This window comes from Electrophorus electricus, chromosome 10, assembly GCF_041902795.1.
Source record: "Electrophorus electricus isolate QZ-2024a chromosome 10, ASM4190279v1, whole genome shotgun sequence".
NCBI lineage: Eukaryota > Metazoa > Chordata > Actinopteri > Gymnotiformes > Gymnotidae > Electrophorus > Electrophorus electricus.
In genome coordinates this window covers 2,110,819-2,122,500 of record NC_137506.1, presented here as the reverse complement: position 1 = coordinate 2,122,500, position 11,682 = coordinate 2,110,819, and the positions used below count along the sequence as shown (strand labels likewise).

Genomic DNA, 11,682 nt, shown 5'->3' with positions numbered 1-11,682 from the left:
TGGTCAAATATAACGGCAGCTAAGGTTCTTTTTGTCCAGCACCTTAACACGTTTGGCTGACACATTTTCTGGGCTAATTTCACCTAGACACGTCTGTGCTCTTATTCATCCTTACGCTGTCTCCTCAGATAGATGAATCCCTGTGATTCATTATTCTCTTCATATTGTATGAAAAGCTCTAAAGATGGAACTTTTGCAGGCTCTGGGATACTTTGATGACTTCAAACATTTATAGAGCCGGCGCATTATTCACCAGAAATGAGAGAAATTGTGAAATTTATGATTTTTATTTTTTTACTTTTGAGACTCTTTGATCTTGTACTTAGAAAGAAAGAATGCAAATAGGAAAGAAGCGATGTGTAAACAGAGAGATCAAACGGAGCACACGGGGAGAAAACGTGTGTCCTCTACAGGTGTGTCCTCTACAGGTGTGTCCTCTACAGGTGTGTCCAGCCTGCGAGCAGAACCTTCGTCTCAGATCTCTTCCTCCACTCCTAGGAAATGCAGCATGTTTCGCTGTGCTGGTGCAGCAAACCGCGTTGAATTTATAACTGCCAAAACCATTAAGCCCAGTACTGCCTTACACCTGCATGGCAGCCTTTTGTTTTTGTGGAGAGACTTTTATTTCTAATTAACCTTTATTTCAAAGGGCCAGAAGTGTAATTTCAGTAAACAATTGCAGCTGCTGTTAGGGGAAAGCTTTGTAGGAAGGATGGTTGAAGAAGCAGGTTTTGAGGATGGTGGAGGCCTAGTCTAGTCGTCTGGAGGTCTCTGACTGCTGCAAGCACATCTGGAGGGGTGGGTGGAGTGGTATCAGTCTGTGGAAATCTTCACTACCAGGACTTCACTCAAAGTGAACAGTGCAGTTAACAGGGTTTGTGTACCATGCTGTATGTAAACCCCCCCCCCCCCCCCACACACACACACACAAACCTGTTACTGGGTGTCCTAGTAAACCCTCCATTGTTACCTGGTGTCCAATTAAAGCACAAGTACTGAGCACTGAAAGCATGGCTGAAGCTCTGAGCTGTTGTTTAGTCTCCGAGCTGTTCTTTAGTCATGCTCTTTAGTCTCTGAGCTGTTCTTTTGTCTCTGAACACAAATACATGTTAATAACACTTATAGAACATGGCAATATCTCTAATAAACCATGTAAATTGCAATAAAACATGTTAATATCTCTAATAAAACATTTTAATAACACTAAGACTTAACACTAAAACATCTTACTAACAATAATGCATGTAATTAACACTAATACATGTTAATAAGACTAATAAAACATGCTAACATTAATACGTTAACACTAATACATATTAATAACAAATAAAATGTTAACACTAAAACATGTTAACTAATAATGCATATTAATAACATTAATACATGTTAACTCTAATACATGTTAATAACACTAATTAAACTTGTAATTAACACTAAAACATGTTAACACTAATACATGTAAATAACTAATACATGTTAACATTGATAAAACATGTTAATAACACTAATAAAACATGTTAATAACATTAAAACTTAACACTAATAATACGTGTAAATAACATTAATAAAACGTTAATAGCATTAATACATGTTAACACTAATACAGGTAGATGACACTAAAACATGTTAATAACAATAAAACATGTAACACAAACATGCTAAAGATAATAATACATGTTAATAACATATTTATGTGAACACGATGATCAGAAACATGTTAACATACTGAACAGGGACATGTTAATAATACATTTTAATAATACTATGAACAGAGGTGTGTCAATAATAATAATACATGTTAATAACACTCTGAACAGGGACCTGTTAATAATACATGTTAACAACTCTAAACAGGGACGTGTTAATAATACATGCTAATAACGTTCTGAACACGGACGTATTAACACTATGAACAGTCTCTCTCCACATCTTTACACAGGCAGGATGCATGCTGATTGACATGGTGGGGTTCTCTCCCGCCCTTTAATGCCACGGACGTGTCAAGGAGAGTTTTATTGGGGAACAGCGTGACACCTGCGCGTTTTCACCCCAGCCGAGCAGGAGTCACCCTGATAACACTAATCAACTGTCTTAAGACTGAGAGCAGTGGAACTGGGCGAGCACCTGCTCAGCTGGAACAAAACTCCCTTGCTCACGGGCCTTGGGCGCAGATAAGATTACGTACGCCTGCTAGAGAGTGTTGGGTTGCCGTGGATACAGTGTGCTATCCCCACAAAACGTCCGTTTATGTGATGGTGAATGGGAATATGTATGGCTTCTTCTGGCTTTGGAGGCAGTAGAACAGTGTACAGGGTCTCACTCATCTTTGTCTCATGCGTGTCTCACATTTGTCTCACCTTTTTTTCACTTTCCTACTCACTGTCTCAGGCTTTTGCAGCCTTTGTCTCATCTGTTCTCAAGTGTGTGTGTGTGTGTGTGTGTAGGTGTATGTATGTATGTGTGTGTGTGTGTGTGTGTGTGTGTGTGTAGGTGTATGTATGTATGTGTGTGTGTGTGTGTGTGTGTGTAGGTAGGTGTGTGTAGGTGTGTGTATGTGTGTGTGTGTGTGTGTGTGTGTGTGTGTGTGTAGGTAGGTGTGTGTAGGTGTGTGTGTGTGTGTGTGTGTGTAGGTAGGTGTGTGTAGGTGTGTGTATGTATGTATGTGTATGTGTGTGTGTGTGTATGTGTGTGTGTTTCATATAGTTTGGTGGTCACAGCACCAGTGTTGCTGCACTGCTTTCCCACCTCATGTTTATTTTAATGCTTGATACACACACACACACACACACACACACACACACACACACTAAATGTACTTCTCTGACTGCGATGACCATGTCTGCACTGCTGATAATGATAAACATTCTAAACAGACAATACTAAAACTGCATGGGGTTGGTGAATGGAGGGTAAACACACTCACACACACACACACACACTCACACACACTCACACACACACACACACACACACACACACACACACACACAGTCAGTGGCTTTAAAAATGAGTCATCACATCTGATGATGTTTTCAGCAATGATAACTTCAACTGTCCTTGTGAATATATGATACACACACACACACACACATTTGACTTCATAAGTAATTATTTATATTATATTAATAATTTAGAATTATAGATGTTGAATGCGATTCTATATTTGTGGCATATTTAACTGGCCCAGTGTTATTTCTTTTTTGTATGATGTATTTAAATATTTTCTAGTGAAATGTCATAGGGGATTAGGGGATTGCTTGCTTTGTTTCCTAGCGTTGTTTTTTTGGTAATTATTGTGCGTATAAGATCTGTCAGAAGAGAGGAAAGTGGATACGGAATGTTCCATTAAAACAGCACCGGAGACATCCCACTTTAAGATGCAAATGGGCCAGTCTGTACCAACATTCATCATTTAAACTTGTCCAATTGTGATTAGCACAGGAGCCCTAAATCACTACTTACAGAAGGAGGAAAATGAGTGTTCTTTTTTTCTCAACCAGGTGAGTTCAACTTGGTAATATTGGGAATATATATATATATATATATATATATATATATATATATATATATATATATATATATATATATATATATATATATATATATATAGAAATAAAAGCATCCTACAGAGAAGTATAATTAATCATCACTTCATCTTTTCACAGTGTAATGTGTCATAACCCATCACTGCCCTTAGCCATTGGCTGTAAAGAGAAAAGAAAGAGAGAGAGAGAGACTAGCAGGAGGTCTACTGGATAAAGTACGCATGTATTCTGTAATTCAGTCCTTTAGATAAGATAAAGGGATTGTCCTGTGATGGTTGTGGGTTACCTGCACTCACACCTCACTCCAGCAGTCATTCATTCCCATTAAAGCTTCTGGGTATTTCTGCACAGTTTGCCCCGTTACTGGGATGATGCTTTCAGATAGGGGCAGGTTGGCACGCTCACTCTCCCCTGTCAATCACAGTGACACTAGCCAATCACAGGTGTCTGTCAGCTCATAGATCAGTGGAGTGGAGAGTACTAGTCTCTGAATGGGTTACTTTACGCCTGATGTTGCATGAGCTGCAGCTCAAAAACGTGCTGATTGGTGGTGACAGCCCTTGTCCTCCCTGATTGGCTGCACATGACAGCTCTTGTCTTTCCTGATTGGCTGTACATAACAGCCCTTGTGCTCCCTGATTGGCTGCTGTGTAACAGGGGAGATTACCTGAGAAGTGAGAATTGTCTAAACTGGGGAGAAAATTCAGGGAAAAATCCCACAAAGAAAATAATACAAGTAAACAGCATCTGTCCTGCAAAACTGCTATCTCCCCATTTTGGCCAGTTTAGTTATATGATATAATGTAAAATGTCTATTATCGATTTTTTAATTCCTTCTACAATTGTGTTCTTCAAACCAAAATCATGATCAGGTGCAAAATGTTGACCTCCGTTTTGAATGCAGACAGTAGGGGGCGATCTGACCACTTCCCTGCCCCAGTGGAGGTTTGGTTCAGTTCAGCACGTGTATATACTGTGTTTCAAATTCAGTCAGGCAGGAGATGTTATTTTATACATCACACACACACACACACACCCGTAGGTGAAACCATCCAGTCTGAAGAGTTTTTACAGTTTAACCTCTGATAATGACCGTCTAAAAGCAGAAAAAAGACTTGGTCCAAAAGAAGTGGTCTGACTCCAGAGAAGCTGAAACTTTTTCCTGAGGGTTCTCTCTAAGATCTCATCATTTAGTTTCATTTCATGTCTTTGTTCCTTAATTCTCAAAACCGTCATAATAAAAGCCCAGAAGGTGCAGGCACAAATCACTGTGATATTACCCTGCTCACATGAATGGATAAACCACAGCTTGTCAACCAATTAATCAACCAATCAATCAGTCAATCAGTCAGTCAGTCAGTCAGTCTTCTTCGTCAGTCTTGATTTGCAGTGTTGGTGTCTGTCAAAGGCGTGTAGTTACACTCTGACCCTTGGGTCTGTCTGTCCTGTCCTGGGCTTCTCTTGCTGGTTGTAGTGAAACAGAATTACTCAGCACCATGGAGTCAGATAGACATGTCCAATATAGCTAATACCATATAATCATGTTTTATATACACATGCACTCTGCCATTCTGAGATATTGATTGATTGATTGGTTGATAATTCCTTGGCTCATGTCATTAGACCTGAAACAAATGTAAAATGTAAAATTAGGGTTTAGGTGAGTAGATGAACCCTTCACATCCAGTAGGACTATAGTTCTAGTTCTGTGTAAAAAGTAGTTGGATCCATATCATTACTGCCACGCCCCCACGCCCACTCTGGTTCTTACTGGCCACTGGTTCCGGCCCACATACTTGCCCTCTCTCACCTGGTGTCCATCCCAGAGCTGCACTTACAAATATGAAAGTCAAGGGTCAAGAGCAAAAGATCCAACCGATGACTGAGCCGCGCTTAGTTTTGCCTTCACGGCCTGTGAATTTGTGTCCTGCGTCTTGTATGTGTCCTGCGTCTTGTATGTGTTTTCAGTTTTGCCTGAAGTGTGTGCCAACCTGTCTGTCTGGTTTCAGCCTCTACCTGACTGACTCAGATTTTGGTTTGTGTTCTGGATTTGTCTACCTGCTGTCGTTAAAATTAAAATTCCATTCTGTGCGTTTGCATTCTGTTCTTTTACTGAGTGACAGTCTCACTTTTAAATGGCACTACAGCCACCGTAATGTCCTGAAAAAAAGGTGAACTGAAGGTTTTCGAGAATGTAAAAGAAATAATAGCATTCAGAAGAAACATTTTGGATTTCAGCAGTAGTGTTGCACCAGATCCACCAGCGCTAACTCCTTCACATGTGATATGGGCTGGCCTGGTGTGCTGGACCAGTCATGTGAGAGACTTAAGATGAACTACAAACGAACACTTGATGGTTCTTCATCCTGGTTAAGCTGTGCACGATTCATCAGCATCATTTAAAATATTAAAGCATTATTTAAAAGTCAAAACTCTTGTTCTTCAGATGTTTGGTTCTGTCACTAAGGCTGAGGTTTGGAAATATGAGCCCATGATACCATGTCATGTTTTCACACATCGATCAGCTTCTGGTGGTAAACTTACATCCCACTACCTGATGAACCAGTTTCACTCAGAAATACACAATGTTTGGGAAGAGAGACACATTATGATTTCTGTTTCATGTCTTTCAACTCGATTCCTTTTGTATGCGTGTGTCTGTCTGTCTGTGTGTGTGTGTGTGTGAGATTTCAAATATTCTATAAAATATTTGTGACTGCGTGAATTTTAAAAACCACTGTGATTATTGGCCTTGGTGGGGAAGCTGGGAACACTGGGACACGTTATGGAAGTCACACACGGGGCTGTTTTTCATTTTTCTGAGTGTAACAAAAATGTCATCAATAATTGAGAGGATTTATGTGTCTCGGCTAAGATTCAAAGGCGCAGTTATCAACGGCTGAACCTTTAGTACTGAAGGCAGTCATGTTTATTCTCTTTCTTTCCACTGCTTTTTAAAGTGGGTTTTATAAATTCTGGGCAAAATGATTTTGTTTCTAACAGCCTCTCTTTAATCCTTCTCTCTCTCGCTCGCTCTCTCTATCTCATGTTTCCATGTCCATTAGAAGATAGGATCATATTATTTGTTTAGAAAATATTGTAATGTGATTTGCCATACATTTCTGGGGTTTACATGCAGTGGCATCTGCTAAACTCTAAACTGACATTTAAATATTTCCAGAAAAATTACGTAAAACGTAAAATTCCTTCCAAGCTTCTTTAGATCTCACTTCTGTTGTGTTTTTCTCTTCTAATATCTTGTCTTAAATCAGTACCAGAGACACAGACATTTAAATGCAGGGGGATGTAGACACATTCATGGACTTCTAATTAAATCCAAATCTTCACCTTCAGTTAAATGTCAGGGATTGATTTGGTAGTCCGTAAGGGTACTGTGTGATCGGCACCAGACAGCACGGTCTCTGTGTTCATCAGGTCCCAAGCCCAACTGTGCTAGTGGAGCAGCTGCCAAAACCATTACGTATAGTAGTGGAACCCACACACACAAGTGTTTGGCCCAGATAGCACCAGTGCCCAGAAAATATCCGTGGTCAGTTAAATCCATTTTGGTTCTATAAATGCGATCCTCATTTTACAGCCATTGGTTTTGTCTTGTTACTCTGACAGGTGATGGACCGGTGCCGCTGTGAACACACTGTGGCCAGTACGACCCTGCGATACCTGGCGTGGTTCCGACTTGTCTGAAATCGGGTTTAAAGAGATTTGAAGCACTGATGAGCCTTGCTGAGATCGAAGGCTGAGAGTTAGAAGCCATCCCAGTGCTAACAACACATTTGCACTGCATTTACACTGCATTCACACTGCATTCCTCAAGTAACAGGACAGTGACTCATTGTTGAGCGCGCATACTGTGATCTGGACACAGTGTCGGCCAAGTACTGTACATGTAGAGGGAGTCTGTGTGCTTCAGCTCTCTGTCCGTAAACTCTTTATTGCATCATTGTCTCATTTATCCTCAGTGTCCCCTCTTCAGGAGACCATAAATGTCTACTGTTGGGCCCCTGAGCAAGGCCCTTAACCCTCAATTACTCAAATTGTACTTGGCCATAAATGTAAGTCGCTTTGGAAAAAGGTGTCAGTTAAATGCTGTAAAAATCCATGTGTTCAGGTCTCATGTCCTCCTCCCTGCTGAGAGGTGGGATAGGTATCCATTTAGTGACTGAAGACTTTAAGAAAGCACTTGCCAACCCTATTGTTGGAGAGGAAGCCGTGCTGGTAAGTGAGTAGAACACCAACAAACTGAGCTGCAATAAGAAGAACAATTCAAGTTCCACCGATGTTTATATTGAGATAAGGCAATTGTGTTTACCTGTGTGAGCTTGTGTTAACCTCTTTGAACCTGTGTTAATAACCTCTTTGAACATTTGTGAACCTCTGTGAACGTGTGTAAACCTGTGTGAACCTCTGTGAACCTCTGTGAACTTGTGTTCACCTGTGTGACCCTGTACTTTGTTTCCTGCTGTGTTTTTTTGAAAGCCTGCTGGGTTCCAACTCCTTAGTTTCTTCCTTTCAGACAACCTTGGACAAACGTTTGTCGACAGACGACAAAGGATCCAAAACATTCCACGTCAGCTGTGGAACAGATCAGCAGGGATGGACGTGTCTGCCAGAGGACATGTCAGTGGAGAAGACCCGCTGATGATGTCACTCCCATCACCATCGTTTTTCTGATCCCATTGAATAGCAGCTCTATGGGAGGACAGATGGACAGACAGCAAGATGTATAGAAGGTCAGAAATTTGCAGTGCTGTTTACAGGGCAGGTCAGTAACCGAACCTGAATCCCACTGAGAATAGATTTCTTACTTCCTGAAGGTTAAACTGAAGACACACTCCTGAAGGCACAGACCCTCACACACTCCTGAAGACACACTCCTGAAGTCACACTCCCTCACACACACTCCTGAAGACACAGACCCTCACACACTCCTGAAGGCACGCTCATGAAGACACACTCCTGAAGTCACACTCCCTCACACACACTCCTGAAGACACAGACCCTCACACACTCCTGAAGACACACTCCTGAAGTCACACTCCCTCACACACACTCCTGAAGACACAGACCCTCACACACTCCTGAAGGCACGCTCATGAAGACACACTCCTGAAGTCACACTCCCTCACACACACTCCTGAAGACACAGACCCTCACACACTCCTGAAGACACACTCCTGAAGTCACACTCCCTCACACACTCCTGAAGACACACTCCTGAAGACACACTCCATAAGCAGGGACTTATGACTGCATAAGTAGCTCAGCAAGACCAGAGATCACATGATAACCAGAGATCACATGACCAGAGATCACAGCAGGACCAGAGATCACATGACCAGTGATCGTCTCCACAGCCTGCTAGATGTCTGCAGGACTCTGACTTCAGGTATTCACAAATTCACAAAGGATTTACAGTCAGGCATCGAACACGAGCATTTTATTTCAAATTATGGTAATCTATCCAATTACCCTGAAATTGGTAACCAGTACCCTGAAATTGGTTGAACCGCAAATTATATGGGTCTGATTTCTATATGGTTCATTTAAAATAGATGTAAACATGCTGGAATTAAAGGTGACATTCTGCATTTTAACCCCATGCAAGCAATTTAATTCTCAAATGAGGTCATGAGGATGGTAATCTTTTATCTTAAAACAGCATCCGCTAACACTGCTCTGCTGGAACTGCCAGCCTGACTCCTGCTTCTAGTCTACCGGCCCTGGTACCGGATGCACGCACATATGTGTTCTGCAACTACGTGTACACATATGTATTCTGTAACTAGTCGTAGACACGTATGTATTCTATAACTAGGCACACACGTATGTATTCTGTAACTAGGTGCACACGTATGTATTCTGTGACTTGGCATGCACATATATGTATTCTGTGACTAGACATGCACACATGTATGTATTCTGTAACTAGGCGTGCACACGTATGTATTCTGTAACTAGGCACATACATGTATGTATTCTGTAACTAGACGCACACACGTTTGTATTCTGTAATTCTGTATCTAGGTGCATACACATATGTATTCTGTAACTAAGCACACACACATGCATGTACTCTGGAACTAGGCGCACAGACATGTATGTATTCTGTAACAACGTGAACACGTATGTATTCTGTAATTAGGCAAACAAACATGTAAGTATTCTTTAACGAAGTGCACACACGTGTGTATTCTGTAAATAGGCGCACAAACATGTAAGTATTCTGTAACTAGGCACACACGTATGTATTCTGTAACTAGGTGCACACATGTATGTATTCTGTGACTAGGCATGCACACATATGTATTCTGTGACTAGACGTGCACACGTATGTATTCTGTAACTTGGTGCACATACATGTATATATTCTGTAACTAGGCGGGCACACGTATGCATTCTGCAAATAGGCGCACACGTATTTATTCTGTAACTAGGTGCACACACATGGATGTATTCTGTAACTAGGTGCACGCATGTATGTATTCTGTAACTGGGTGCACACATGCATGTATTCTATAATACAGTAACTAGGCGCACACACATGGATGTATTCTATAACTACTTGCATATACATGTATTTATTCTGTAACTAGACACACACACGTTTGTATTCTGTCTGTGACTACTCACGTATGTATTCTGTAATTCTGAAAGTATATGTGCTCACGTATGTACTCTGTAACTAGGTGCACATATATGTATTCTGCAATTAGGCGCACACATGTATGTATTCTTTAACTCGACACCACACACATATGTATATGTTCTGTAAGCAGGCGCACACACATGTATGTATTCTGTAAGTATGTGTGCACACGTATGTATTCTGTAACTAGGTGCACAAGTGTATGTATTCTGTAACTAGGCATACACATGCTTGTATTCTGTAACTAGGCGCACAAATGTTTGTATTCTGTAACTAGGCATATGTTTGTATTCTGTAACTAGGCACACACACGTATGTATACTGTAACTAGGCATAACACAAGTATTTATTCTGTAACTAGGCGCACACACGGATGTATTCTAAAACTAGTTGCATATACATGTATGTATTCTGCACACAAACATGCATGTACTCTGTAACTAGGCGCACACACTTATGTATTCTGTAAATAGGCACACATGCATTTATGTAATCTGTAGCTAAGTGCACACATGTATGTATTCTGTAACTTTGTGCACGTGTATGTATTTTGTAAATAGGTGCACACAAATGTATGTATTCTGGAACTAAGCGCACAAACATGTCACTATTCTGTAACTAGATGCACACGTATGTATTCTGTATCTAGGCTCACACACATGTATGTTTTCTGTAACTAGGTGCACACGTATGTATTCTGTATCTAGGCGCACACACGTATGTTTTCTGTAACTAGGTGCACATGTATGTATTCTGTGACTAGGCTTGCACACATGTATGTATTCTGTAATGTGGCGTGCACACGTATGTATTCTGTAGCTAGGTGCACACACGTATATATTCTGTAACTATGCGCACAGATATTTATAAATTCTGTAACTAGATGCACACACGTATGTATAGTGTAACTAGGTACACATACATGTAAGAATTCTGTAACTGTGTGCAGACATGTATGTATTCTGTAATTCTGTGTCTAGCTGCACATGCATTGTATTTTGTAACTATGTGCACAAACGTATGTTTTCTATAACTTGGGGCACAAATATCTGTATTCTGTAACTATCTGCACACATATGAATTTTTTAAATAGGCGCACACAGATGTATGTATGCTGTAACTAGGTGCACACACATATTTATTCTGTAACTATGCACGCACACATGTATTCTGCAACTAGGCGCATACACATGGATGTATTCTGTAAATAGGTGCATGCATGTATATATTCTGTAAGTGGGTACACGTATGTATTCTGTAATTCTGTAACTAGGCTCACACACATGTATGTATTCTGTAACTATGCACACACATGTATGTATTCTGCAACTAGGCACACACACATGGATGTATTCTATAATTCTGTATCTAGGCACACTCACGTTTGTATTCTGTAACTAGGTGCACATGTATGTTTTCTGGAACTAGGCTCACACACGTATGGATTCTGTAACTAGTCGCTCATAGATA

The 11,682-nt window shown here is 40.6% G+C and overlaps 1 protein-coding gene across 22 annotated transcripts in view; it reads left to right on the top strand.

The window, feature by feature from the left end:
• LOC118242314 (uncharacterized) overlaps positions 1–1,324 on the top strand; it is a 17,245-nt gene extending 15,921 nt beyond the window's left edge. For 14 of the 22 annotated variants that reach the window (XR_014125526.1, XR_014125527.1, XR_014125528.1 and 11 more), the window contains one exon: positions 1–1,322. This exon is cut by the window's left edge. The gene's annotated coding sequence lies outside the window, so the exon portion shown is untranslated. The other 8 variants (XR_014125529.1, XM_081721356.1, XM_081721355.1 and 5 more) reach the window with 3 other exon arrangements.
• Positions 1,325–11,682: the final 10,358 nt, after the last annotated feature.